The sequence below is a fragment of the Pleurodeles waltl genome, chromosome 6 (genome assembly GCF_031143425.1).
Source record: "Pleurodeles waltl isolate 20211129_DDA chromosome 6, aPleWal1.hap1.20221129, whole genome shotgun sequence".
Classification (NCBI taxonomy): domain Eukaryota; kingdom Metazoa; phylum Chordata; class Amphibia; order Caudata; family Salamandridae; genus Pleurodeles; species Pleurodeles waltl.
Window position 1 is genome coordinate 1,630,673,182 of NC_090445.1, and position 25,979 is coordinate 1,630,699,160.

Below are 25,979 nucleotides of genomic sequence, written 5' to 3' on the forward strand. Positions count from 1 at the left end.
CATGACAGACCAGTTATGTCGCATTACCACCTGATACAGAACATTTCAGTTGTCTGCCCCTGCACTGGCACAGAGTCAGGTGTTGAGTTGCTACATGAGCCCTATTGCACCAAGTTGCACAGATTCATGTGTTATGGCTGTTTCTGCACATGACCAAGCAATAAAGGATATTTGTTCTTCATAGGTGTGCTGCAGACTGCATCTGACATAGGAAGATGGTATTACTTTAGTGATATCAGGAAAGTATTTTGGTTTGACCATGGTAATGCCATTCAATGGGTTTAGAAATAAAATGTTTTAATTGCAGCATTGGGATCCCAGTTCTCCATAAATGTTGGACTGTGCCAAATATATGATTGCAAAGGGTGTTGTGAATGGAATACCCCCAGCAACACCCACTGCACACACCTTCCACACTAAGGACAATATTTTGGGATGTTGTGCATTTCTCCCAGAGCACCAGTTTTAATGCAGGCCCCTTACCCCTCCAGACAACACCAGAGTTGTGCGGTATTGACTAACTGGCACTACATGAATGTCATTGCCATACATAGAGTGACATTTTGACGTAGTTGTTGTGCTTCAGTTAGACTTGTGCAAAATATTATTTCTATGGTAGTGCAAATAAGGTCAGAGAGACCCATTGATTTTGGTTGGGACTTCATTTTTACGCCTGCACTGAGCAGGCATTTGTACTGAGGCTAAACAATACCACAGTGAAATGTAGTGATTTTTTCTGTGACAATTTTTTTCCGTCATCCCTGCATGGAAATGCTACCCTTGCATTCACTATGCCAAACACAGGCAAGATATGGCGCAATAGTTTGTTAAGTGGCACAACGCATGCATATATAGGCTTTATTACTAGACATAGGTGTATGGTCACCTTATCACTACTTTGGCATCATAGACATGACATTAAGGTGGCAGTAAGACAGCACCAGGGGTATTACAACATGCCCCTAAGAGTTGTGTGTGAAGGTGTGGCATTTACAGCAGAGTGTTAAGTCAAAAAATGTGGCTGAAGCCGCCTCGTTAATGTAGAGTGGGCATTGCATCATCAGAACATCAGTACGAGTGATGCTCTAGTGGTGCAAGGGTCTTGTACATAGGGCCCTGTTAGAAATGGGGTCTTTGGTTGGCAGTCAGAGTACCCCCTGTTCAAGCAAGGACCCTCACTCTAGTCAGGGTAAAGGAGAATAACACTCAGTTAATACCCATCCACCCCCTTGGTAGCTTGGCACGAGCAGGCAGGCTTAACTTCGGAAGCAATGTGTAAAGTATTTGTACCAACACACACAGTAACTCAGGGAAAACACTATAATATGACACAACACAGGTTTAGAAAAATAGGTAATATTTATCTAAACAAAACAAGACCAAAACGACAAAACTCCAACATACAAAAGTCATGTAATGAATTTTTAAAGAATAAGAGTCTTAGGGCCAGATGTAACAAGATTCCAGGTAGCGATTTCCAAATTGCGATATTTAAGAAATCGCAATTTTAGAAATGCAAAACGGAATGTATCAAATTTGAAAATCGCAAACAGCGATTTCTTAAACTTCGCAAACGCTATTTGAGAGATGCAAATACCGAATCACAAAAAATGTTGCGATTTGGTAACTGAAATTCGCAAATAGCGAAAACGGCAAACCAGAACAGCCTGATGACATCACAACCAGGAAGTGAGTCAGCCCATGCTGTTTTCAGATGCCACACCCATAGGAGCAGTGAGAGAGACACAGCCCAGCACCAGAGAGTCAGCATTGTGAGGAAACCAGGATCAAACTGCAACATGGCCAATGCTGGCAATGGGAAGGAGAAGGGAGACAGGAAGAGGAAGCTGAAATTCAGTGAGAAAGAATTGGAGGTGCTCATTGAGGAGGTTGTTGGGAACCATGATAGACTCTTTGGCAAGACCTCACTCCAAGTACCTGAGAGTGAGAAGCGGAAACTCTGGTCTAACATGCAGACAAAAATATGCGCAGTAGGTGTTGCGCAGCGCTCTGTGGAGGAGATACGCAAGCAATGGTATGACTTGCGGTCCCGTGCCAAGGAGGGGGTGGCCAGCAGGCTAAGGGAGGCAAGGATCACCGGAGGCGGACCATCCACCCACACACCGTCTACCCCTATGGAAGACCTGGTGGAGTCCACATTGCTGCCAGAAGCTGTCAGTGGTGTAACTGACGTTGACACCTCAGGGACACCCAGGACCAGCAAAGGTAAGGCCAGTGATTATGTGCATCCCCACATGTGCATGTACACACGCCCCTTAGGAAATAGAACATAGCTAGATGCACAGTGTAAAGTACTACATGTCACATCTTACATACAACACAACAGTGCCTTGTGGGAGTGGTAGTACACAACCCTAAGGTGAATACACAACATAAATAGCAAGATAGTGGTCAGCCACATAGAGAAACACCACAAATGACTCAGGGTGACACAATCTAATTGTACATTTAAAGCAACACTGTGGAAATCTGTGACAAATGCTAGAACTGACATGCTGCACAATATCCTTGCAGATGACTCGGTCCCTGCTGCTGCAGAATCTGAAAAAGTGGGGGAAGCAGAAACACAGCCACAGTCAGACTCAAATACAAGTGAGTGCTACAGTTTTGTTCTGACTAGACGCAGGGCGAGGGTGTTACCACTGCCAGAGTACAACCTGGACTCAGATGAGATGCCAGAACATGAACCCACACCACCACCAGAGCCGAGTCCCACAGGAAGACAGCAGTCCCTGCACCAGCGCCAGCATCAGTCAACTCCCATCAGGAGGCGCCACGATGCAGGAAGACAGGGCACAAAAGAAGGAGTTGGCCCATCAATCTTTGGCAGCCTGGACGCTTCCATGCTGAAGGTGCAGCGCCTGCAATGCAAATATTTGAAGTCACTGCACAGACAGTTTGTGTCTCACAATAGCAATGTGGGGTTACAAAACAAGCACTTGGAAACTGTGATTGAGGGACAGCAAAGAGTTGCTGAAAACACCAAGGAGTTGACACAGGGCATTGGGGAACTATGCACTGAGATACGGCAGGAGCGCGTCAGCCAGCTCAGGCGCCATCACCAATATTTAGATACGTTTGACAGCTTCTGCAGATCCGTCAATCGTCTTTCAAGTTCTACAGCCCAGATATCACGGCGTGCCGTTGCCACACAGGTAGAGATGGCACATTTCAATCGGGATATTGCACAGGGACTGGTGCAAATTACCAACGTAGTGGATGCCATGCAAACAGCACGCAGTGCCACAACCAGCGAACTGGGTGTTGGTGATAGTGAGGAGTCCTCTAGCCTCAGCAGTCTGACAGTCCCTGTGATTGATCCGAGGCATTGCAGTGCCAGACACAGTACTGCAGATGAACCTGCTACTAGAGGTGCCAGCGAGGGCACTGAGCACTCAAGTGCAGTGGGTGGACGTAAGAAGTGATGTGGAGGGCTACAGGGGACCACCTCAACATGTGTAATAAAGTCATGCTATGATGCTAATAGTGTGACAAAGTTAATAGATCATGTCTGCCCATTGTGAATGGCTATGTCCTACTGACACATAGTTTACCTGAAGTCAAGGTAATAAAGATGCCAGCTACTGAAATACACATTATTGAAGTGGATTTGTCATTACTTACATCAAAAATGGTTGCGTGTGATGTCAGCACGTCGTTGCCTGCCTTCTGCTGCACTGGTCCTGTCTGCTGATAGAAGGGGTGGTAAGGGATCATCATCCTCATCTGAGTCTGGCTCTGTGAGTCCCACTGGTAGGCCCCTGGTGGTTGCTATGTTCTGCAGGATAGCACATGTGGCCACAATTTTGCATGTTGTCTCAGGGCTGTACTGTAGTGCACCTCCACTCCTATGGATGCACCTGAAATGGCTCTTCAGCAGCCCAAAAGTGCACTCCACCACATTGCGGGTAGCCCTATGTGCAGCATTGTACCTCCTCTCTGCTGGGGTGGCAGGGCTCAGGTAGGGTGTTAGCATATAGGTTAGCACTGCGTAGGCACTGTCTCCTGAATGCACAGAGAGGAAAATGAGTACATTTGCTGTCTGACGTCATGCTTACACCAATGGATTATTGTGACCTATCAAATTACCTAGTAGATATCCTTCCCCAAACTCCCCAGCTAGCAGTCTTGTATGTATCCTGCTGTGGCGAAAGATGTAGGAGTCATGTGTGCTCCCTGGGTATCTGGCCACGAGATCGGTAATGATGATGTAGGAGGCATTGCACATCACCTCTATGTTCATGGAATGATGGTTTTTACGGTTGCGATACACATAATCGGTGGCCGATGGTGGACAGATTGCTACATGTGTCCCATCAATGGCACCTAGCACATGTGGGAACTGTGCTATCTGGTAAAAATGTACTTTGGTTTGTTATACTGCATGTGAGGTGTTGGAGAATCTGATGTAGAGTTGTATTCTGCTGAGCATAGCATTGAGACATGAGTTGAAAAATCTAGAAAGGACACTCTGTGATACCCCTACAGCTGCTGCTATGACCCTTTGATAGCTCCCTGAGGCTCGTAGGTGCAGGGAGCATAATACCTGCTCTTTTGTGGGTATGCTATTGGTCCTGTGTGTTGTGCGCTGCAGCATGGGTTTTAGCTCAGCTATCAGGTCAAGTGTCATGGCCGAGCTTAACCTATACTTATCATATATTTCCTCCTCAGTCTGGTAATAAAGGGTTATGCGCACTCTGAAAATGCGCACCTGTCTTCTCCTCTCTCTCCTCAACCCTGCCAAGATCCTAATTCTCCTGGCCATGATGTAGAGTGCAACCATTGTGGAAGAGGAGCTGAGGCATTCTGGGCCTCTTTATATAGGTTGCAGCTGGTTACCACCTGGTTTGAGTTTGTGGTAAATTGCATGTGCAAAAGACCATTCTGTGAATAATCGCAATTTGCGTTTTTTTGCTACATCGCATTGCGAATCTGTTTTTGCGCGTCGCAATTTGCATCTCTCAAATAGCAACACAATTTAGGAAATCGCTATCTGTGAATCGCTATTCTGTATCGCAATTAGCGTTTCGCTAAAAGCGATTTGGTAAATCATATTTGCTATTTTTGCTATTTCTTATTTTTCCACTGAGAATGTGTTTCATACATCGTAAAACGCATTTTTGCATTCGCAAACGGTCATTTGCACCGTTTGCGAATGCAAAAACGCTTGATACATCTGGCCCTTAATCCTTAGAAAACAGTAAGAATGCTGTTATTTCACAAAAGTACCTGTGTAGCATCAAAATAAAGCCACACAGGCGAGTGTGCATCATAAAAGGCCAGCGAATCGTCGATTTCTCACTCACAAGTGAGACCATGCGTCATTCCTCCTCTGGTCGGGTCGGCGTGCGTAATTTCTTCTCTCCCACAAGAGAGTGATGTGTCAATCTGGACAGGCACCTCAGGTCCGGCCAGGCTTTGCATTGTTTTTCCGTACCCAGCGATGTTGCATGGAATATCACAAAACCGCGCTGCATGGGGTTTGCGTCATTATCAGCATTCGTTAGCGGGTGTTCCATGTCATTTCTTCAGTCACGTTGCGTCGATCTTACAGCCGCGAGGCAGGCAGAAAGTTGATTTAATTTGTTAAGCCGGTGGCGTGTCGTTTATCAGCCGCGTTATGGAAGGTGCATCGAAAATTTCCACGCACGGTGTTCTGTGTATGTGCATATGTGTTGATGAGCAGTAGTGTATGAGTGACAATGTGTGCAGAGTGTGTATTGTGCATTGTTTTTCCCATGTTTCTTATGTGTTGTATGTGTTGTGTAGTGTCTGTTGGCTTACCTACCAGTAGGCCATTTCCATATTGTCCATCCTGGAACCGTTGATTGATGATGGAGTGACTGAAGATGAAGGCATCATGAACACTTCAAGGATTTTTTGATAGGACATTTGTAAAGAGGCCCGATGTTTCACAATGGCATATTGAATGTTTATTGAATGTGTATGCTTCCTGTTGGGTTACAGGTGTTCCGTAGCAGCAGGAGGGACAAGTTACACATGTGTGCAGTCCATGGCACCCAAAACGTGAGGAAACCCAAAGATGGCATACAACCCTTCTTTAATCTCCTGCTGGAGTTGTTGGGTGCTGGGGAAGAGAATGTGGCAGATAATTAGGCACATGATGGCATCCAGTACAGTTGGCAGGAAGTGCTGCAGTTTTTTGGGAAGGACCCAGAGGCCAGCATGTGCAGCACAGCCAGTAGCTTTGTGAGGGGTGGAATGTTGGTTTGCCTTTTAGCTGTTGCCGTCATGGTGGATGCAATTTCTTGGAGCAGCTGGATGATTGACTCCCGCTTCAACCAGTAATCTCTCATGATGTTTTCTTCTAGGCCCCTGATAATTGTTGCTCTCGCCTCCTGTGCTGGTTTTCTGGTTGCTTTGGTGGTGATGGTGAGTGATGCCGTAGTGCTGGTGGTGCCTCGCATTGTCTCTGGGTTCCAAGTTGGAGCAGCAGCAATTCCAATTGCCAGAGTGTTTTCTAGGTTTTCTCTTTATATACCTGTGCCAGTGCGTCATTTTAACGCCTGGTCTGACCAGGGGTTAAAATGATGACGCTAATGCTATCTAGCGGTAATTTCCTTTAGGGTCTCTTTTTTCATGAGGATTGTAAATATCACGCTAGGAGGCTAGCGTCATTTTTTAAGAGGGAACGCCTAACTTGCATACCATTATCGGTAAATGACACAAGGTGAGGCGGCACACTTAAAAACTGAAACAAGCCTTGTAAATGTGGCACTAAACTGTTCGAGTGCCACTTTGAAATATGGCGCACAGTTTTTGCTGCATTTGCATAAAAAAAAATGGTGCAAATGCTGCGCAAACTCCTTGTAAATCTGGGCCTATGTTATTTACATTTTTTATCCAAACAGCTGGTGAAATGTTTCTTCTACGTCAATCTCTTAGCAGAGATAGAGGTAGAATGGATTTTACCAATAAGAATGATGTTTTACATTAATACATCAAAGTGCCTAATGTACAAAGATTACATTGGCAAAAAGTGGTTGTAAATTGTGTGCCAACTTTTTGCGATTGATAAATAGGTAAATTCACAAAATACTGATTCAAAGGGAGTCGCAGACCCACCTGCCTAATTAGTATTAATCAAGCAGGTTGCAATTTGTAATTTGCAACCCACTGTGATTGGCCACATAGGCATTCAAAGAAAGAGTGCAAAATGGAGACTGCAACAGAACAAGCATGTTTGAGACCATGTGTGTGAGTGTGTGTGTGTGAGAGTGTACACACGTTTGTGGTTGTCTATGTTTTAGAAGCAACAAGTTAGTCCACGATAATTATTGTGTGTATATAAAGATGTGAACAAAATGTATGTCAGTTCACGTGAGAATAAAGGCCACTATCATGCTAGATAGTAACCTGATCACTTTCAGAAACATTCCACAGCTTGTGAGATAATGTGTGCATAAGCAATTAATTGTGTAAAACGAGCATCAAAGAGACTTTGGGCCAGATTTATCAATGTTTTGCGTTGTCCTTGCACCACACAAAGAGACGCAGGGCGATGCAAACCTACATTCGGATTTACCAAGTCATGCAAAGCCACCCTCAGTTCGCTTGGTAAATCTGGTTTAATGCAAGTCAGTACAAGTTGCTGCCTTGCATTACAATGCGAGGTGGAGACATCACATGGGTGAAGTGTGGTTGTTCCCACGCATCCACCCAAGTATTCTGACACATTCTCAGATTTATCAAAATTGGTTGGCCTGGGAATGCGTCGGAAGTGTATGCCTTTCCACCACTGTTGCAACAGGGATAAATATCTTTATTTCTCCTTGCTGTTTCCCCCTTTTAGGTTTACTGCATTTTGCAGCACACTTAGAAAGAGGAAAACACATCTGAGGATTTTTTTATGCAGGAAGGTGCCCCTTCCTACACAAAAACAATCCTTCCTGTAACACAGGGACCCTTGCGCAATGGTGCAAAGGTCCCTGTATTGGGGCAAGATAGCACGTTGTTTGTCAGCTCAAGGAGATGACAGGAATGCACCATATAATGTTAAATTTGGCACCTTCCTTGCTTGGTTGCACAGAACCTTGATAAATTGGCCCCAATGTGTCAAAATCTGACTACAGATTTGTTCTTGTATCCTCCTTGGGGCATGCCTACAGTCTTTTCATGATAGTACTACCATTTATTTAATTGTTTAATTCAATTAGGAAAAGTTACATTTTTGATTGAGTCTTCAGAAGTGCAGGTCGATTGTTCCTTAGTTTTAATTAATTAAGTGAGATTAGCCCTCATTAGAGGCAGTGCTTTCAGTTACTTCTTTCTCACAAAAGCTTTTTCCAGAGAGGGCTTGAATCAGCCTTTCTTCCATGAAATGAAACACTTCTGCATGTGAACATAGTCCAAGGTCATCATCTTTCAATGCGCTAAGATCTGTGTGAGTAGTTTCTGTCTCCTTTCACACTCAGGCCCATAGTAATACTTTTTTAGCGCCACATTTGCGTCATTTTATAACGCAAAAGCGGCGCAAACTTGCAAAATACAATTGTATTTTGTAAGTTTGCGCCACTTGTGCGTCAAAAAGCGACGCAAATGCGGAGCTAAAAAAGTATAACTATGGGCCTCAGACACTATGGCCTGATTTAAATATCGGAGGAAAAATGTTGGCTGGGAGCGAACCTGCCTGACAACATCATGGTCTGCCTGTTCGATTCAGATTGACCAAAGGTTTGATGACAGTGGAAACAACTCTGGCGGTCATTCTGACCGCGGCGGGCGGCAGTCGCCGCCCGCCATGCGGTCACCGGCAGAAGACCGTACCGCGGTCAAAAGACCGCGGCGGTCATTCTGACTTTCTTGCTGGGCTGGCGGGCGACCGCCAAAAGGCCGTCTGCCCGCCCAGCGGGAAAGCACCAGCAACGATGAAGCTGGCTCCGAATGGAGCCGGCGGAGTTGCTGGTGTGCGACGGGTGTAGTTGCACCCGTCGCGATTTTCAGTGTCTGCCAAGCAGACACTGAAAATCTTAATGGGGCCCTGTTAGGGGGCCCCTGTAGTGCCCATGCCATGCACTGCAGGGGCCCCCAGGGGCCCCACGACACCCGTTCCCGCCATCCTGTTTCTGGCGGTGAAGACCGCCAGAAACAGGATGGCGGGAAGGGGGTCGGAATCCCCATGGCGGCGCTGCTTGCAGCGCTGCCGTGGAGGATTCCCTGGGCCAGCGGGAAACCGCCGGTTTCCTTTTTCTGACCGCGGCTTTACCGCCGCAGTCAGAATGGCCCCAGAAGCACCGCCAGCCTGTTGGCGGTGCTTCCGCGGTCGTTGGCCCTGGCGGTCATGATGACCCCCTCTGTCTCCATTGTGGTCCAACCCTTCTGATGGTCAGACAGATTAAGGGTCTTTGGAGGTTTTTCTATATGTTCATCCACCTAATTTAGATAGACATAAATCCGATTTTCAATGTCGGGCTCTGAAATAAAAATAAAACTGGCGGGAAGGGGCACTGAATGATTCCCTTGCCATGGGAATAAACTCTGATGGCAGCGGTGGGGACCGGAGGGTAGGGAGCTGGACAGGTGACATTGTATTTTTTTATTTTAAAAATGAAAATTTCACTTCTGGATTTTCTTTGTGAACATATAAAACCATTGCAAGTTTACTGTATGGTTCTATCATGTTGACAGAGTCATCATACAAGCTTACAATACATTGGTAGGAATTGCCAGGGCAGAATTCCTGTCAATCCATTTTTAAATTTGGCTGGCGGTCCCTGTATCAGATGAAAAGATGGTAGATTTGCGGTAGGCCCTACCGGTGACAGGGAATTCCTTCCCTGTCACAGGTAGGCAGCTCCCCCAACCCCCAACACTCACCAGACGCCCCCCAGCCCCACTCCGTCTACACTTCACCCCAACCCCACTCCGAGCCTCACACCCTCCACCCGCTCCAATCCTCACACTCCCCCCACCCACCATACACGCACACACCTGCAGACACACACCACACATACACCCAATCACTCACCCTGGCATGCATGCATTCATACACGCATACTTCCAGACATGCTCACCCACATTCTTACACACAATCACACTGACATGCAGACACGCACTAACTTCACCATTCTTACAGGCAACCACGCAAACAACACAACACACACAGACGCACAGACACATAGACGAATTCACACACACACACATTCATGCACACAACCAGACACACACACACACAGGCACCTCCTCCCCTGTCAGAAACCAGACTTACCTTTGTCAAGGATGTCTTCCGGCAGGGAAGGGGCGCTGCTACCGCCATCAGTGCCTCGCCAGCAGAACACCGCCAGGCCATATCACCAGTCATGATACAGCTGGTGGCGTTCTACTGGCGTGGCGGTGCTGGTGGTAGCAGCGCCAGCTTACCACCATCCGTCAGTATGATCACTGCTGGATTTGCACCCTTCTTGTAGCGGAAGTCTGGCAGTGATCATAATATGGCAGATGGATGGTAGACGTGGTGATGGGATGTTGGCGGCCATCACCGCGGTGGTAGGCCTTAGGCCCTCATTATAACAATGACGGTAAAAAACACCTAGCCCTGCGGTGACGGCCGACAACATGGGAGTGTGAGGATCGGAGGGGGTGGAGGAGTTTGGATGGAGCGGGGCGTCTGGTGAGTGTTGGGGGGTGGGGGAGCTGCCTTCCGGTGACAGAGAAGGAATTCCCTGTCACCTGTAGGGCCTACAGCCATGGTTTTTGTGGCATTGCGAAAGCAATGAAAACCATAGTGGTAGGCAGGCTCATAATGCCGCCGGCAGACTATGCCGGCCACTGGGCTGGAGATTGACATCTCCGGTCCGGCGGCTGATACCGCCATGGTGGTATGAGTAGAGAAGTGGCGGGTTGGCTGCAGCCAACCTGCCCTTCTCATAATGTGGCAGTATGTACCACCAGCCTTTTGACCGTACTACCGCCACATTGCCACTCACCGCTGGGGTTAAAATCAGCCCCTTAGTCTCTTTGTTACTCTGGCAGAGAAACTGGCTTCCCACCAATATATAAATCAGACCTTATGTGCTTTGACCGTCACTGTTTTGGGAGAAGGGACATCCAATGTCTACGCTGTTCCCCATTTGCACGCACCCATGACCACTTAAAGACAATATATAACTGAACACACATACAACAATGATGCTAAAGATTGACTACTATTACAAAAATACCTGAACCAGTCCTATATTTGAAACATGACAAAAATAGCTTTGGGAAAGGCCTACTAACATACTGTATATGATCACTCCTCCCATAGACATGCATGCCAGCCAAAGTTTTTTTTTTCCTTTGGCTGCAGTACTTAATTTGTGCTGGTGGTTGAAAGTTGTGGTCAACAACTGATTGACAAAGGTAAGCTTACAATGTTCTTTAAGTTTACAACTGTTTTCTATTCACAACCGTATTTTACGATTAGTATGTTTATGACTGCAGAGTTTCCATACATGTAAAAATAGGACTGTCCTATATTTTTATGTGCAGACACTTTGCAGTTGTAAAGCTACTACTCATAAAATACCTTTGTGAATAGCAAACAATTGTAAACTGATAAAAAAGCATTTGTTTTTTTTGTCAATCAGGCCCTCAAGTTTCAAGACTAGGACTTATTATTCATAATCAAACTAAGCATAGAACAATAGACAGGCAGTATAGGAAGATGGAAGGAGGAAATGAAAATAGGATAAGATACACAAAGGGAAAAGTCAGGGATGAAAAGGAACTCTTAGAATTGCAGCAGTGTAGCTAGAATGCAATTGGCCTTAAAGCAAGCAGGTAAACTAGCCCGTTTGATTGCTGATGGGGTGAAAAATGCAGTGTGTAAAGGACCCGTTAGGTCTCTGGCCCACAGTGCCAAAGCACTTCCTTCTCCAACAGTAGATGTATTCCTGCAAAAGATAGAGATAGGAACGTTAGAGTGGTGGAATAAAGAGGCATGAGATGAAATCAAGACTAGAGAGTGATAGTACTCCTGAATATTGATACCAACAATAACATGGCATACACAATTCCGAGGGACAAACTATGAAAAGGTGAGTGTATGTAAGAAGGAATAGATTCACTATATCTAACTCTATGTACCTTGCAGGTATATGCACCTGCATAGGTATATGTGGACTTAGGCATAGAAAATGTACACCTATTTATCTGTTGATATTTTATTTTCAAAATTCTGCTCTTGCTGTTCTGTCCCATCAATAACGTTGATTCGATATTCAGAGCCTCATTATGACATTAGCGGTCACTGGACTGCCATGTTGGTGGTGGCAGTCGCACCACCAACATGCTGGCGGAGAAGATCACCATATTATGACCATGACAGTATTCCCAACAGAATATAGTCAAAGCACCGCCGGCACCACTAGTGTGGTATAGCCGCCTCGGACAACGGTAGACACCTGCAGGCCAGAGGAGACCATGTTTCCGATGGACAGATTACGAGGTTGCACACCGCCAAGCTTTCCACCACGGTCACACCACCAAGGAAACCCAGGTGGAAACGAACTGTATAAAAGGAGACACTCACCTTCAGGAAGCCATACTCATCAGGTGCCACCACGGCATCAGAACTACAAGTCTTCACACTGCTCCTCTGGCACAGAGACACTGGAATCAATGCCGATGACGACAGCATCCGTAAGTACACACACTTACCAGTAAATGTTGTAAATTGTGAAAGTACATATGCATATACAGCATACCAATCGGGAATGGGTGGCGAGGGAGAGACACATTCGTGACCTGACACTGACACACCCACTCACAGACAGCCACATACACACACACATACGGAGTACACACACTACGGCCATCACACGCACATGTCAAAAACACACACCCACTCCCAGGAATGCAGCACTGGCCCAATCAACACAACAACCCAACAAACCTACAACACCACAACCGCAACAACATCAATGCATTGGCAAGCACCCACAATGTACACTAGCCATTGACAAATCACACATACAACACAATGTACCACCAACAAGGAACGAACACACACAATCACACAACCATACCACGCAGCATTCGACATACCCAGCAAACACACATCACAACGTATCTGACATACCATTCAACAAATATGCAGACAGTCAAAGCACAAATCCGCAGAACACTGCAACAAATGCATGTCAACACAAACACCACTCAATACTATGACAACAACATGTCCCCAGTACACACATGGCCATCACACAACACACACCCATCACTGGGGGACAAATGCACTGCACACAACCTCACATGCAGTCCAGACAAAACAGGTAGCACAAGCCACTTACACACAAACAATGTCAGCCATAAACACATATGCCCTAAGTAAAGAAATCCAGGACAAATATGTCAAAAACTGGTTGGTCCACATATATATTAAAATATGGAACAAATATAATAATGTTCAAGGCCATAGACGACTCCAATTTCAAATATGGCAACATGCATTTGATGCACATCTAGGTGCCTTGAACTTGATCCCTGACTGTCATGTAACCTCCACTGGTAGGGGCATCAAGGGGGGCAGACAGTCACCTCAGGGATTGGGGGGTAAAGAGGGGTGATTTGGGCTTCGGTTTGGGAGGTGGTCTTTGGGTTGGGCTTGGCAGGGGTGCTTAGGTCTAGGCTTAGGGGAGGCTTGTGCTCTCTTGGAAGGGGCAGACTTCTTGGGGGGGAGAGGCATGGGTACTTGCAGTGGTCTAGGGAAGGCATTGGATCTGGAAAGGATGGGCCTGGGGAGGGAAAAAGAGCACTTAGGGGTCTTCTGGGGGCAAGAGGAGTTTGGAAAAGGTCAAACTATGCAAGGAACAGATTGTTTGACACACAGGGACAGTCATTAGAACGGGGTATGGGAGTGGAGAGTGAAGGAGTGGTTGTATGACATGTGGTTGTCGTGTGTGAGAGGTATGCTTGCGGGTGGTGTCTGTATGTTGGGTGGGTGAGTGAGGGCGTTTATGTGTACGAGACTAAGGAGGGTGGAGTTACTGGGGGACTCCGTGGAGGGTGGGTGACTGTCTGTTGTGGTGGTGACTGCAGGTATGGTTAATGTGCTGCATGTAGGAGTGTCCGTGATTGTGACGTCTGTGGGTGTGGTGACTGGGGTGGATGTCTAAAGGTCTGTTGTGGTGCTGACTGTGGGTAAAATAGGTGTAGTGGCTGAATCTGTGAATGTTGGTGTGTTGTCTGCAGGTGTGTCAGGTGTGCTGTCTATGATGCTGTGGGTGGTGGGTGGTGGGGGTGTCAGGGCAGGTTGTGATTGTTGAGGTGTGTGCAGGTGTATATTGCTTGTGTGCATGCCAGTGGTGTGTCTTGTGGTGCTTGTGTTTGTCTGAGCTACCCTTGGAAGTTGAGGTGGATGCATGCTTGTCTGTCTGTGTGCTTTGGCAGGGTTGAAGAAGAGGGGGTTGAAGAAGAGGGGATTAGGATAGGGAAGAGGACGATGGAAGGGGGACGGAAGACAAAGGGTGACTGGCTGCTGTCATTGTGGAGGCCAGAGTCTGAAAGGATCTCTGTAGGCCAGCCAGTGCACTGTGAATGCCCTCCAGGAACGCATTACTCTGTTGGACTTGAGTTGCCAGTCCCTGGATGGCATTCACGATGATCGACTGACCCACAGAGATAAACCCTAGGTGGTAAATAGCCTCCTCACTGAGGGCAACAGGGCTGACAGGGGCAGAGGCAGAGGTGACTGTGCCAAAGAAGACGCCCACCCTCTTGGGTGAGTGGGCATGGCTAACTAGGTGGGGAGCTACAGGGAGGGCGGTGGTAGTAAGGGTAGTGGCAGACAGAAATGGTGCTGTGGTTGTCCCAGATGGGTCCGCCATCACAGGGACTGCCCACTGGAGGAGGATTCTGATGATGAAGACATGAATCCTGTCTCCCCGTGGCATTCCCCTTGCCCTCGGTGTCAGTGGTCTAAGCACTCCAGGTCCCATGGCTGGCAGCTTCCTCACTCATCTGTGCCCTGTCTCTTTTGCCTGCTGATGCTGATGCATAGGAAGAGAGAGGGTCATCACATTCCCACACACACACAACAGTAACAAAATATCTATGTCAAATAAAGCCCCAGATAGAAACCATTCACTGCCCACATCATGTCACAACACAATAATTTCAACTTTCCTATATGAACACAGTTTCACTCACAACATAACCCAACCATCCGTTCACCACATCACCATCCCATCAATTCAGCTGTAACTCAAATGCATCATTCACAAGATGGTTTGCCTACATTTCAAATCTATCCCCATACAGATCATCACTGTCCATCATCAAATCGGTCTAAGTAAATGCAGTTGACTTATAACACAATGGCCCTCATTAAGACATTGGCCGCAAATGCTGCCTAACGCCGTGGCGACGGCTGCCAAAAAACCATCGCTGAGGCTAACATTTGTCCGCCAAATTATGACCAGAGCTGGATTTCTGCCACAAGAAGGGCGGATGTCCGGCTGTGGCCATACTAGTAGATGGGTTTAAGGTGGCGCTGCTACCACCAGCAGCGCCACGCCAGTAAACCACCGCCAGCCGTACTATGAAAAACAATACAGCCTGGCAGTGTTCTGCTGGCGGGCGCTGCTTGCGGTAGCAGCGCCCCGTCCCGTCCACCACCGGAAGACACCCTGGATGCAGGTAAGTTGGGTTTCCGACAGGGGAGGGGGCTGGGGGTGTTGTTTGTGTGTCGGGGCGGGTGCATGAATGTTTAAGTGTGTGCATAAATGCAAATGTGTGTGTAGTGTTGTTTGCATGTGTGAGAATGCATGTATGAATGGAAATTAAATGCGTGTCTGCGTCAGTGTGAATGTGTGTACGGATGTGTGTGAGAATGGATGGATGCATGCGTGAATGAATGCGTGTATGCCTGTGAGTGAGTGTGTGTATGCGTGGTGCGTGTCTGCGAGTGTGCATGAAGGAGGAGTGGGTGATCGGAAGGGGAAAGGCATGGATGGAAGGGGGGCATCTGGGGTGTGTGTGGGGGGGTGGGTGAGCCTCCTACCAGTGACAGGGAAGGAATTCCCTATCTCTGGTAGGGACTACCCCCATGGTTTTCGTGGCATTGCGAACGCCACAAAAACCATGGCGGTAGGCAGGGTCATGATGCCGCCGGCAGTACAATAGCGGCCGCCGGCTGGAGATTCCTATCTCCAGTCTGGCAGCTGCTACCGCCATGGCGGTAGGTATGGTAAATTGGCGGTTTGACTGCAGCCAAACCCGCCAATGTCATAATGTGGCGGTATGTACTACTGCCACATTATCACCAATCGCCGAGGTCATAATGACCCCCAATATCACTTCAAATGTGACACAACATGTTGATTTACAATCACATGCCTAACTTATCATTCTGTACACAACTTATACACTAGCAAACACCTCAGATGAAGACACAACATGGGGCATTCCTATACAGTGTGCATCACAAAATGACATAGCATGTCATTGAAACACATATCTAAATATTAGGAAAAGATACTTTAGGAGTTTCTGCACCCACTAATCTTATACAATGTCACATAGACAACAATTCTGCAATAGGGTCCTGCCTAGCACATAGGATACATCCACAGACAACCATAAGGAGCTTATTAACTCCAAAAATATAATGGACACCAAACAATGTGCATGAAGGGCTCATAGCATCTGACCATACATGCTATTTAGAAACCTCTACATGATAACCTCTGAACACCTACATCACTAACAACTGTCCTGACATGTGCTTTCTACTACCTTAGTCCAGAACTAACACTTACACAACTGAATACTAATGCACACATGAATAACACATACACCTAGAGTCAAGCAAAGTGAATGACAACATATCCCATAACACCAATAGATGTATTTGAAGTGTGACACCTGCTACAGTCAGACAAGACAGAAATGTGCAGGGCCATACACAATGCTGTCAAACAGCCTCAGCCTTGCTAAGGTAATTCTAGGAAAAAAGAGGCTTCAACATCAAATCAGGCACAAAGTATCAATTGACACATGATGTAGGCAGCAAATAACATATGTTGCACTCAATTAGGTATGGTATTACCCTATGTAGCATGGACAATATACATGGGAAAAGGGATCAGCAGCCTAGCCACTTACCTTCTCTACACCAAATACATTAGGATGAAAGATATTTGTACACATGTCAATGTTATACCATGAAATGCCAATGCCTTGTTGTCACCATGATATTCACATTGTAGGATGTCCACCCTTATCAAACTTTACAATGTATGAATCTGACATGACAGTAGGGACACCCCCTCAAACCTCATGGGAAGTTTAGTAACATGGCCATATCAAAAACCTGTTTGGGATGACATGCTCACATGAAGTGTCCAACTATTTCAGGACATAGGATTACCTCGCACTGTTACCCATCTGTCAGACCCAATGTTGCACATAGAGCAGATCCAGTGGAATAGCAGTTGTCAGAGACCAAAGAGCTATACAACTAACCATTTGGTACATGGACTTGGGAACACTAGGTTGGAAGGATGATACAGCAGGTTACAAATATGTATGGCTGAGTAGTCCATTTGCATCTCCACATGCAGTCATACTATTTTGTAGGCAAAGGGGAACAACATGTTCCCATTCACAATACAATGGCCACATCTGTGTGTATATGTTTGCAATTGTAGTACCATGTCTTCCTAGTAGTCACCATACCTGTAGCACTTACCACATTTTCACATCCGCAATACTTATAGATCATACACTAAATCATCAGTGGCAAGTTCATGGTTTCTGTCAGCCCCCTTGTGGCTGCTGTGTTGCCCTCAAATGTCCATCCACCCCAGGGTAGTCCACCGCCAAAATGCGGGCCAGTATGGTGGGTCAAGGTCTGACAGGCACCTCTGCCTCGTTGGTTGGACATCCCAAGCTGGGCCTATGCGGTCTTCCAGGCCCAGCGTCTCAGGTCCTCCCACCACTTCCTACAGTGGATGCTCCATTGGCTGTGGACCTCCAGGGTCTGCACTTGCTTGGCGATGACATGCCAAATTCCCTTCTTCTAATGGGCGTTGACCTGCATGGATGACACAAACAAAGCGAAAAAGCCATGTCTACATGCACCATACCAATAGTAGTGGACAGTACACTTCAGTGACAGCAAGTAGGCAATCATTCCCATCCTCTCAACTCACACACATTTACAATTTCTCATCTGCATGCATCAACACCTTTACTACTTCGCATTTCAGATACACCATCATTCACCACACCTATCACACATTGGTATTGCATTGGACTTACCTGCTCCTCTAGTGTACCATATAGCTGTTCATACAGGGGTACGGCCTCCTCCACAAGCTTTTCCAGCTCCTCAGGGGTGAAGGCTGGGGCCCTATCACCTGCAGGATGTGGCATGATAGCTCCCAGAGACAGTACACAGCAGCTCAGGTAGTGGAGGTCTTACTGGCAGCAGTGTCAGGAGTCAAGTGAGCAATACTGCAGAAGATGGTGGTCACGTCCGCCACGTCACCGCCGACAGACATCGCCATTGGCCCAGGTCCGCCAAAAGCAGTAATATCTTCCAATGGCAATTTCCACTGCGGTTGTGACTTAGGTAACTTCCGTGTGTCCAGTACAGTAGGTCAGGCGGCTGCCATTTTATGCATGCAATATATGTAAGACATGTCAAATCATTTGTACTTACAACCATATACATTAACAGATGAATATGTAGGTGTAGTTCACTAGTTAATTGGGGAAATGTGCACCAAGGAGGGTGTCCTCAGGTTCATACCTATGTGCTGTACTCTACATATCTGAGTTTGCAACCAAGCTCAATACCAGATATGTATGAGTAATGTATATGACTTTACAAGATGTCTGCATGCTGCAAGTCACATAGGTTGAAGGCATGGATGGCACCCATGTAGCCTTGGTTCCCCCCATGCTAAAGAGCAGGTTTATAAGAACAGGAAAAACTACCACTTAATAAAAGTTCAGGTGGTGTGTCTGTCAGACCAGTACATTTCACAAGTCAGTGCCAAGTATCCAGGATCAGTCCATGATTCCTTCATCATGCAGAACAGCAATGTCCCTCAATTGATGACACGACTCCACACAGAGGGCCTGGCTGGTTGGTAAGTTACAAGTGAAATGTGTGTTTGCAATGTATGTCTCCTGTCATCACAATTTTGATGTCCCACATATCTGTGTGTGTTTTTCTAACAATTTGTTCACAGATGATTCTGGCTATCCAAACCGTCCTTGGTTGTTGACACCAGTGAGGTACCCACTGAGGCCAGGGACAGTCCACTACAATGAGGCCCACAGGAGGAGAAAGCGTATTGTTGAAAGTATGCTTGGGCTCCTGAAGGCAAGATTAGGGTGCTTGGACAGATCATGAAGAGTCCTCCTCTACTCACCCAACCAGGTATGTCAAATATTAGTTGCCTGCTGCATGCTCCACAATCTTGCACTGAGACAACAGATACCATTTATACCAGATGAGGAGAAGCCAGCAGAACCTGTGGGTAGAAATGCAGATTTGCCAAGTGATGAAGCAGGAGATTCTATGGCATATCTCATCAATCAGTACTTCAAATGACTAAAAGGTATGTGAAGTAGACGTAATGTTGTGGTTCAAATTTGCAACCTGAAGTAGATGGATAGCATGTCACCTCCTATCTTGCATCATCTGTGGGGTTGTAGATAGATCCAATGCCTATAAGTGAGTTTGCATGCAAATTGTAATTTGTGCTGTGAACATAACAGAGTGGTCTGCAGTGTCATGTATTGATATAGCAGATGCAAAGCTACACTTCTGGACATGACCTCCCTGATTTTAGGAGTGTATTCTGCTCTGTCCCATCCCTCTTCTCTTACAAACACAGATTTACCTAGATCCTGTTTGGCTGATCAACTTTGGCGAACGACAGACAGTGCCAGAAGCAGATGGAAATTGCAGACAGACCTGAGTAGTGGACATGGATTATACCAGGTACTTTGAGTCTTGATTATATGGACTGTGATTGAGGTTGTTAGCTTGTAAGGACACTGGGGTGGAAAAGTGTTTTCCTGTCAAGATCACATGTAGGGTACATGAGGTTGTCAAAAGCTGTCATTTGTGTCTGAGATATGTGTCTGATTCTTGTGTAAATGTAGTACCATAGCATCTCCCTGCACAACGCTAGCAGTTTTATGTGTCCTACCTTGAATCTAGCTGTCAGTGTGTTCCTACTTTGCAGACCAATGTGCATGTCACTGTGGATTGACACAGGTGAGTAACAAGCCTTCAGGTATGTGACCAATGCAAGTGAAAGTTTGCAGGTATGGATTGATCAGTATTGATCTCTGTCTGTATCATGGGATATTTGGAAGCTATGGTACGGGGATAAGATAAGGCTTTGCCAGGTGATACAAGGAAACAATCTGTGTGCCTCCTACCTTGTTGGTAGAGTGGCATGACCCTAACTTCTGAAGCTACTCTCAGTCATGCTCTTTGTGCTGTTATATATTTCACTGATTGTGTGTAGTTGTACTTTACAACCTATTTGGTATATATCCTGATACAGTACAATCCTATTGCAATGAGTCTCCTATTGATTGAGCTGACGTATGGGGTCCATAACAATGCATGTACAATACACAGGGACATGATCAGTCTAGAGTTCGCATGCCTAACTATAGTACATGTCTGATAAATGAGACATGAACAGGACCTCTGTTAAAGTGTGAATTATTGTGGAAATACAAAAACATATGTTACCATAAACGTTAAACACACACAAAAAATTGTGATAGGTTTAGTCATAGTGGATGACATCATCAGAGTAGCTTCTACACCATTTGGGAACACAGGCCCAGTGTCCTTGCACCATAGGAAAATGGAGATTCGTTACAGAGCAGTCAACAGGGTGTATCTGTGGCACACAAGAGGAACAGTTCAGGAGAGGTTTACTTCCTGGCAGCGAGTTTGGTCTTGGCATCTGCTCCTGCTGGATGTCTGGGTGGAGCTCGAGGTTTGTGGGGTAGTTCTTCAGCTACAGAGGGTAGGGTGACTGGGGAATTTCCTTTCCCTAGTAGGGCCTCCATTCCACTAGCAACCGCAGATGTAGGAGGGCCTGATGTATCATTGCTAGTGGAAGGGGGCAGATGTTGGGTACAAGACCTACTCAGTGTGGTATTCAAGTCTGTCAGCAGCCCTACAATGGAAACCAAGTGGGCATTTTGTCACTGCCACTGCTGCATGACTTCCTGGTGGTTGTTCCTCTGCAGCTTTTGGGTTTCCCTCAATATGGTGATAACTTGGCCCATCATCCCTTGGGAACATTGGTAGGCTACCAAGACTTGGGAGGTGGTTTCCTGGTCATTAGTGTCCCTTTGAGACCCCATCCTCTGGCCCACATCCTCCCTCCCACACACCCTGCCCCCATGTGCCTGTGCCCCTGGCACAGTGTGCCCACTCCCAGTGGTGGCAGGTCCATCGTCAGGGGTGGCAAGGTGAGACTCAGACCTTGCCACCCCTGACATGGGGTGACCTGTACTTTGGGGAAAACAATGGATGATACAGTCCTTGGGATACAGTTTAGGGGCAAATGGTTGCCTGTGATGTAGAAACAACAGGGCTGGGAGGATTAGATGTGGGCAGGGTGAGGCTGACAGTTGTTGTCTGACCAGGTGTCCCAGATGGGCCAGGTTCTTCATCAATGTCCAGACATCCAGGGGTGTTGTGCTCGCTGGGGCCTTCATCCAGAGGGGTTGTGCAGTTTCTGGTATCCTCTCCATGCTGAGATGGGCAAGGTTACCTGTGGAGGGAGTGGAAAACAGAGTTAAGGTTACAAGGGGGGAATTGTAGCCGTTGTGTGAGATGCAGACAGTGCCTTGACATGATCCCCAGGAATGACATTGTCAAATGATGCACTATGTCACTTGGTACAACATCAAACTCTGTAACTTCAATTCCATACACCATGTTTTATGCTGGTAAACTATGTTAGTAGTGATAATACAGCTGTTGGCATCTGATATTTCTCATAATTGCCATGGCTGTTCACCTCTGTTACCAAGTGGACTGTCTGGCATAATTGGTGGTACAAATAGGACCTGTAGGATGCACATAAGGGTCATTGTAGGTACACAGCATATGAGTTTACAATGGGCATTCACCTTTATCTTGTTGTACTTTATGTGCATCGACTCAGCCATCTGACTTTCCAAACCAGGTGAGTATATATGTAGTTATATATATGGGCACTCAGCTATAGCTGTGTTTTGCTTGGGATGTTAGTGTGCCATTGCATTGTTGTCATTGCGATGTACTGTTCCACATTAGCACAATCAAGATAGGTTATATCGGATATTGGTTTGACATGCATGACAAGTAATATTTGGTGCAGTGTACTGGTGTTGAATGTGTTGGGATTTTGCATTCTTGGAGTTGTAGTACAATCATTAGCCAGTGTTTCACGTGCCACTTCCAAGGGCTGTGGGGCTAGATGTGTTTAGTGGACATGTGGCATGCAAGAGAGGGGTATTCGGTGATTAGGAGAGAGTTGTAGTGGGTGGAGTGTTAATTGAGGTGGTGAGGGAGCAGGACAAGACAATTGTGTGACAAGACAATTGTGACAAGACAATTTTGTGACATGAATGTTGTTGGTACTTACCAGACTCCACTCTCCAAGGTATTCCTGTCGGCCCTCAGGATGCAGGATGTTCAAGACCTTCTCATCCCAAGAAGTGGACGGTGGGGGAGGAGGTATGGGCCCACCGCCCGTCTCCAATACCGTGAGTTTATGTCTGCATGCCATGAAACCGATCTTCCCCCTAGGTCATTCCACCTCGTCCTGATGTCCTACCTTGTGTGTGGATAACTGCCTACAGAATTGACCTTGTCGACTATCCTTTGCCACAACTCAATTTTCCTTGCAATAGATGTTTGTTGCACCTGTGCTCCGAACAGAAGTGGCTCTACCCTTACAATTTCATCCACCATTACCCTCAACTCCTCAACAGTGAAACCTTGGTGTTGTTGTGGGGGACATGGTAGTGGTTGTGCTGACGGTGTGGTTGTGTGCTAAGTGAATGGGGACAGAGTTTTGAAAATTGTGAGGTGTAGGTGCTGTGATGTGAGTGTGTGTCAGGTGTTGTGGATTGTGTGTGGTACTGATGTGTGTGTATTAGGTATGTTGTGCAGGTGTGTGATGTCTGCCTAGTGAAGTGTCAATGGGTGCTTATTCTTGCTATTTTGAACTCTATGGGGTGTTGGTAGTCTGTGGTTGTGTGTGGCGTTTTGATTGCAAAGATTGTGGGTTGTGTTGGGGTATGTTATATAAAGCAGTAAGTAGGTGTAGTGAGTGCGTGGATGTGTCTCAGCTGTGGGGTATTCAAACTATCCAATGTGGTGTGGTGTTCTGACCGAAGTGAGTTGAGACCGCTGCAGTGCACACTGCCAATGGTTTTCCACCACGGAAGAACCGTTATCATGATTTGTGGATCGTAATCTGATGGATGGATTTTTGTCGGGCTGGCGGTGCTGGTGGTGGAGCCGCCTCTTTTCCATCCTCCAGTGTCCTGGCAGTTTTGGGAATTTGGCTGTTTTTTGGTAGACTTCATGGTGTGACTCTTAATAAGGTGGTCGGATTACAGTCAACATGGTGGTCTTTTGGTGGCCGCCACTGCGGCTGTCTTGTCAAAAGACCACCAAAGTCGTAATGAGGCCCTCAGTGTGCAAACCCTAGGTAGCCATCATGTTCAGTAACCCTGGGATAAGGTGTTTGGACACTCCTAAAGAAAACTGTGGGCCCTGCACTGACAACTATTTCTGCACATACCCAAGTGTACCCAGTGAGAATGCTGACTCTGCTGTCTGCATCTTTTTGTATCATAAGCTGTGGTCATCCTTGAACAGTCTACCTGTTAGGATGGTGTAATCAGGTGACTTGATTCCCAGCTCTCAAATCTATTTCTTGTGTATACCACAGAGCCACAGCCTAATCAAATATTAGTGCACTGGTGACATGTAAGGACCAACCATAAGTACAGTAATGAGGACATAAGCAGCAAAGTGGAGGCACTTCTGTTCTGCACAATCCCATTCCATGTATACATCTGGGGCCCTATTACACCAAGAGAGCACTTTATGGGGGTCATTACAACATTGGCAGGCGGCTTCCGCCGCCCGCCAAGCTGTAACCGCCATGCGGCCGCCAATGCCAACGCCAACCTAGTTTACGCTCGCCGGCCAAGCGGGGATGCAGCCGCAACATAGGAGCCGGCTCCTAATGGAGCCGGAGGTGTTGCGGCCGTGCGACGGGTGCAGTTGCACCCGTCGTGCTTTTCACTATCTGTTATGCAGACAGTGAAAAGCTGCACGGGGCCAGTGGCATGGGCAGTGCAGGGGCCCCCAGGGGCCTCAGGACTCCCCTTAACGCCAGCCTCTTCCTGGCGGTGCTAACCGCCAGAAACAGGCTGGCGGTAGGGGGGGTCATAATCCCCAGGGCAGCGCTGCTTGCAGCAGTGCCCTGGTGGATTATCACCGCCGGGGTTAAAACGGCGGGAAACCGCCGGCCGCGTTCACAATACGGGTCTCCGTACCGCCAGCCTGTTGGCGGTACGGACGCCCCCCTATATGTTTGTGCCATGGCACGCCTTAAAACAGGTACGCCAGGTGCAAACAGAGAAAGAGCGCCCTATTACACTGAATCCTCTGCCATAGGGTACCCGTGAACTCACACTGACCTGAGGGCAGAACATTCAAGTGGAAAACTGGGTGGCTTTGAAACAGCCGCTCTGTATTTCACTGTGTAGGCAGCAGCCAGCCTGCTCTTGTAAGGGGGAAAAGAGATCCCCTGGCAGGCAGGTGCAGTGGGTAACATCACCCACATGCTATGGAATGTGTGGGGGGTCCATAGGACCATCTTTCCCCCTCCAGAGGGCTGTCATCAGTCGTTGCACTGATAGTGCACAACCTTTTTGGTGGCACTCTGTCAGTGCAACTCCTAACAGCTTCTTTGACTCTCCGTCTGCCTCTGTAATACAGCGCGGGTGCAGAGCCAAAGTAATTCCCTCATTTTAATGGGGCCATGCCCCCATACAAATGAGGGCACACCCCCTGGTGACAGCAATGGCACTATAGGTGTGGCAGGACTATTTGTGTTACAGAAAGGGCCACACAAGAGAATGTGGCCCTTTCCATAATACTAAAGTCCCCCAGGGGCGCGGAATGTGGGCACACATATCAGTTGTCCCCTGGGCACTTTGTATATTACAGACCCTGGTTCAGAGTAAACATCACTACACCCATAGCATCTGCAAACACAAAGAGAAGGGATAGTCATCTAGAATTAGCTCCACCCCCACTGAAGGAGCTCTGAAAAAAAATTGGATTGTTTGTTGAGGGGGGAAGGGAAGCCCCTCTCAGGCAAAGATCACAAGCCTTGTCAGGGTGAACCACAAAAGCAAATAAATTAGCCTGTGCTTAGCCCTATAGTAGCTCGCAGGAAAGCAGTACACAAAGTTCAAAACACCGGCATTTCACAGAAGGAGCTCAACTAATGCCAGCCAAGGGTCCAGGACCTGGGAAGGGTCCTCTTGAGGGTCAGGAACTCACTGCAGCAAATATCAGCTGGTCTCAGAAAGGTCCAGTTGGCAGGTCCATGTAGGGCCTGTTGCAGCAGTTCTAGCCTCTGGTGTTTGCTATGTCCATGTAGCTCGGAAAAAAGGGTTAGCCAACTGACCCTTGGGGTCACTTGGTTAGCCTGGGATGAAGGGAGCAGGTCCAGTCATCCTTCTCACCCACAGGGCAGGCCTTAAGCAATGGGGCATTCCTCTGCTGAACAAAACAGGCATCAAGCAGGAGGACAGTTCTCTGGGGGAAAAGGCAAGCCTCAAGCAGCAAGACAGTCCTCTGTAGCAGCAGGGCAGTCCTCTGAGGAACAAGGCAGGCCTCAAGCTTCAGCAGCAGAGCAGTCCTGTGGAGAACAAGGCAGGCCTCAAGC